The following is a 6,000-nucleotide window of genomic DNA, read 5'->3' on the forward strand; positions in this document are numbered from 1 at the left end:
GAGCACTGGTCAACCGCCTCTTCAACTCAACAAAACTCGCTTCACAAGCTGCATCCCACACATACACTTGACCCTTCTTAGTCAACTGCGTCAACGGCAATGCCAACTTAGAGAAGCCCTCAATAAATCTGCGATAATAACCAGCTAACCCCAGAAAACTGCGAATCTCAGTAGCAGACTTCGGAGTCTCCCACTGTAATACAGCATCAACTTTAGCAGGATCAACAGAAATCCCACCACTCGAAATCACATGGCCAAGGAAACTCACTTCCTTCAACCAGAACTCACATTTAGATAACTTTGCATATAATTTCTTTTCTCTTAACACCTGCAAAACAATTCTCAGATGTCCTGCATGCTCTTCTTCCGTCTTAGAATATATCAATATATCATCTATGAACACCACAACAAAATTATCAAGGTACGGATGAAATATACGATTCATATATTCCATAAACACACCTGGAGCATTAGACACACCGAACGGCATCACAGTGTATTCATAATGACCATACCTCGTACGGAAAGCAGTCTTCGCAATATCATCTGACTTCACTCGGATCTGATGATAACCCGACCGCAAATCAATCTTACTGAAAACATGAGCTCCAACCAACTGGTCCATCAAATCATCAATCCTCGGCAATGGATACCGATTCTTGATAGTCACCTTATTCAACTGCCGATAATCGACACACAACCTCATCGTACCTTCTTTCTTCTTCACTAACAATACTGGTGCACCCCAAGGAGAAACACTTGGACGCACAAACTTCTTCTCAAGCAATTCTTCAAGTTGCTTCTTCAATTCAACTAATTCAGTTGCCGACATTCTATAAGGAGACATCGACACTGGACTCGTACCTGGTACTAAGTCAATGGCAAATTCGACTTCACGTTCTGGAGGTAAATCACTTACATCCTCCGGAAACACATCCTGAAATTCACAGACAATAGGCAAATCTACGCTCACCACTTTCTTATCCGCTTGCAGAGACGCAATTAAAGCGAATATCTGAGCTTCATCTTTCACAAAATCCCCCACCTGCCTAGCAGATAGAAATCTTGCCTCATCATTCTCACCAACTTCAGAAAACCGCACCGTCTTCCTATAGCAGTTGATAAACACGCCATAGAATTCTAGCCAATTCATTCCCAGAATAATATCAATTTGGTGCAAGGGTAAGCACACCAAATCAACCACGAACTCTCTCTCAAAGATCGTCAAATGACAACCTCGACAAACAACAGAAGTCTTCACAGAACCATTAGCAGGAGTATCTATCACCATACTTCCGCCTAGGGACGACATAATCACACCAATCCTGGTCGCACACTCGTACGAAATGAACGAATGAGTAGCACCAGTGTCAACAATAGCAAGCAATTCAACATTATTAATCAAGCAAGTACCTTTAATCAGATTATCTTCTTTAGGAGCTTCAGCCCCACTCAGAGCAAACACCCTACCAGTAGTATGAGCTGCAGTAGCCGCCTTCTTCGGTTTCGAGCACTGCGAACTGATATGGCCTTTCTCGCCGCAATTAAAACATGTCGGACCAGCATCCTTACATTCAGTAACTCTATGACTAGCCTGACCGCATCGGAAACATCTCAGCACTTTCTTGGTACAGCTATCAGCACGGTGGCCTGGCTCGCCACACTTGAAACATTTACCAGCTATGGGAGATCCTCCCCCACTTGGCTTCTTCTCATCTACCACTTTCTGCTTACCTTTACCATTCGGAGATGCATAAGGACTACCACGATCCTTATTCTTCTTCTCACTAAGACTCTTGTAATGAGCAGTTCTAGCCTTGCTATCTTCATCAAATATCCTGCACTTATTAACCAGTGTAGGAAACCTGCGAATCTCCTGATAACCAATGCCTTGTTTGATCTCGGGACGCAACCCGTTCTCGAACTTGACACACTTGGATTCCTCAGCATCAGCACCATTATAATGAGGACAATACTGCACCAGCTCCTCAAACTTCGAAGCGTAATCAGCAACAGACATGTTACCCTGCTTCAGTTCTAGAAATTCCATCTCCTTCTTACATCGCACATCAGCAGGAAAATATTTCTCCAGAAAGACCGTCTTGAACCTTTCCCAAGTCATCTCAGTACCTGGTACTTCAATTCTCTGACGAGTGTTATCCCACCAGTTTTCAGCCTCTTCAGATAACATATGCGTACCAAACTGCACCTTCTGTGCTTCAGTACACGTCATCACCCGGAAAATCTTCTCAATTTCCCCCAGCCAAATCTGAGCACCATCTGGATCATAGCGCCCTTTGAATGTAGGAGGGTTATTCTTCAGAAACCTTCCCAAATTCTTAAACTCGTCGACCGGCGGATTCTGTTGCGCCTGCATAGCCTGCGCTATAGCAGCCAGAGCCTCAGCAATCGCATGGTCATTTTCTCCAGCCATACTCTCTGCACAACACAACCACAGCCGTTAAATATCGACAGTGTCATTTACACTAATCGACCAACAGGGAAAACATCACGTTATGACTCGACTGGACTGACAATGCTCTGATACCACTAATGTAACACCCTTCTACCCAAACGACATATTTAAATAGATTATCAGAGTACAACATGTAGAAGAGTTTACATTTCTTATCACATAACACTTATCGCATCACAACATAAAACATATTATTTATTTTATTTAAAACTTCGCAGCGGACAACAACACAAATATTATCATTCATCATATAACAATTCAAAATAATGTTTCAACATTATCTCAGCAAAACATCTCAACATATTAGTCATCATAAACAACGTAAATAATAACCAATTATCTATCGAATCCCATAACCCCGGTGTCACATGACCAGAGCATTTGACTCGACTCTGTAGAATAACTCTACACTTATTCTTCAAACCTCAACAATAGCTACTCCTCTTTATCTGCACATTGCTCATCATAGATGAACATAAACACATGCAGAAGGGGTGAGAATTACATTATTAAATAATAATATAACGACAGAAATATAAACATAAATATATTTCACATATGCCAACACAGCTCATCATAATCATTATAATCAACATACTCATGAACATCAACAAAACAACATATCAATTGCAATGCACACACCCATGCATGACTCAACACGACTCGGTATACCCATTTTGTGACCAACTACAGGATCACCACTCCCAGATTCATCACCATAGAATCCGAGTTCCCCGCAAGGAACCAAGCCTCTCAACAAGCCCGGAGTCAACAACATCATTGGAACTCAGTCCGTTCATCACTAGGCATCGGCCTCTCATGAATGCATGCACACCAAACATGCATCATAATCAACATAGCAACAACAACATCATATAGTCATGTTATCATCATCATTAATAGCATGACATACAACTCAACAAAACAACAACAACATTACAATGATATCACATCGTTACATAACACATTTATAACTAAACACGTAAATTCAACATCTCATACACAATCATATAATCACTGTTAATTGTTTATAATACAAATACAGCGACTTACTAAGAGTCTCGCAACTCAACGTACTCAAAATTTCACCAACATCAACTTCTTCACAGCACAGTTCGCGCCGCGCAGCAGGGTTCGCGCCGCGAACGATGCGTTACAGAACTCCTCTGAATCCTGCCCAGTTCGCGCCGCGAACTGGGCTTCGCGCCGCGAATCGCGCGCGAACAGAAGCCATCTGCTACGAAAACCAGCGCAGCTTTGCTTCTCTACTCGCCATAATTCATACCCCAGAGCTAACAACCCAATATCCACATTTAACAGTCATATATACACAACATACTTCGATTATAATGCATATAACTCAACAAAACTCACAGATCGGAGAATTTCCATCCAAAACCCCAACTTTCCCAATCTCCCTAAAATCCCCAAAATCCATCAACAATCCAACATATATCATGAATTTGCTCGCATATTATCGTTTAATAAGGTTCAGACCCCTTACCTCTTTGGATTGAAGGAAGTTCTGAGCAATCTTTGGCCTTTTCCTCTTCCTTCTCTTTCTCTTCAGCGTTTCTCCCCTTTTTCTGACTCTGAGGCAAAATACGTGAAAAATACTCTGAGTTCTCACTTTGGCCTCTTTTATCCAATTCCACTTTTACCCTTCCACTCTTCATATTCCATTTATTTTATTTATTTAATTATTATTAAAATAAATAACATTTATAATAATGATAATAATAATTCCCAATATTATATAAATTAATCTAACAATATTCGGGGTGTTACAATGTGCACCAACCTCCTGGTTTTGAAAGTTCTCAAAATCCTGACTTTCTTTTTAAACTGAAAAAGTCGTTATATGGTCTGAAACAAGCTCCCGGAGGGAAAGTGGGCACATCTCTCTTTTGCAAAACCTTTAAGAATGATATTTTGGTTATGCAAATTTATGTTGATAATATTATTTTTGGTTTTGCTAATGCTTCTTTATGCAAGAATTTTGCTAAGTCAATGCAGGAAGAGTTTGAAATGAGTCTGGTGAGAGAACTCAAGTTCTTCCTGGGAATTCATATTGATCAACATTCAGAAGGAACGTACATTCATCAAAGAAAATATACAAGGGAACTTCTAAAGAAGTTCAACTTGTCAGAATGCAAGCAAGTAAAGACTCCAATGCATCTTACATGCATTCTGGAGAAAGAAGAGGTAAGCAGTAAGCTAAATAAGAAGTTACTCAGAGTTATGATAGGCTCTCTCCTTTATTAACTGCTTCTAGACCTGATATTTTATTCAATGTCTGCTTATGTGCTCGCTTCCAATCAGATCCTAGGGAGACTCACTTAACTGTTGTTAACAGAATCTTTAGGTATCTTAAAGGTACTACTAACCTTGGTTTGTTTTATAGAAAATCAAGTGAATATAAATTAGTAGTATATTGTAATGTTGACAATGCTGGAGACAGAATAGAAAGGAAAATTACTTCTAGAAGCTATCAATTTCTAGGAGACAATATGATCTCATGGTCCAGCAAGAGACAGTTAATAATTATGCTTTCAATAGCCGAAGCGGAGTATATCACAACTTCTGGATGCAACACTCAAATACTCTAGATGAAGAGCCAACTAGAATATTATCAGATATTTGATAGTAACATTCCTATTCTATGTGATAATACTTCTGCTATATGTTTATCTAAGAATCATATCTTGCAGTCTAGGCTAAACATATTGAAATTAAGCATCACTTTTTACATGACTGTGTTCAGAAGGGTATTTTTCACTTAAAATTTGTTGATAAAGACCATCAATGGGCTGATATCTTTACAAAACCCCTTGCTGAAGATATATTTGTTTTCACTCTGAAAAAATTATTTATGGATTTATGTCCAGAATGAAAAGATGAATTTCAGAATGTTTAAGTCTTCAGAACTCTATATTAGATTCTGAAATTTTATTTGTTGACTATGAGACATGGGCTTTATGAAGTAAGGAAGTTTCATGTATCAGAAAGCTTCTAATTAGAAAAAATCTTATCAATTTATCTTCCTGATTCTGAACAGTCATTGCATTAAATGTTTGTCATGTCGTTTGAAATCATGTGGTTCTAAGTGGTGACAGTTGTCCCACTTTCTGAGCATGTGTGATAATAGTGTGACATATTGGGTTTCACATTTCTTGGAATTAGGTTAAAATCTCTTACGCTTCCCCCCATGTATGTGTAATTTTAACTTGTCATCATTGCAAAAAAAAAAGTTATATAAACCTACGTCACTCACATTTTCACACTATGCTCACATTTACCCCCCACGCTTTCTTCTTTTAAACCCTAAATCACTCTCTCTACAATTTTATCCTTCATTTTCATCATATTTCAAAATGGCGGATCAAAAACAACCACAACAAGAAACTCAACCTCAAACTCCGCATCAGTCATATGTTGACAAGAACACTCATTTATTCAAAGAAGGAACCAACATTAGTACTAACCCTCCGAACTACCCTATTTTTATGAAGATCGATCCTCCT

The sequence above is a fragment of the Lathyrus oleraceus genome, chromosome 4, assembly GCF_024323335.1.
Source record: "Lathyrus oleraceus cultivar Zhongwan6 chromosome 4, CAAS_Psat_ZW6_1.0, whole genome shotgun sequence".
Lineage (NCBI taxonomy): Eukaryota > Viridiplantae > Streptophyta > Magnoliopsida > Fabales > Fabaceae > Lathyrus > Lathyrus oleraceus.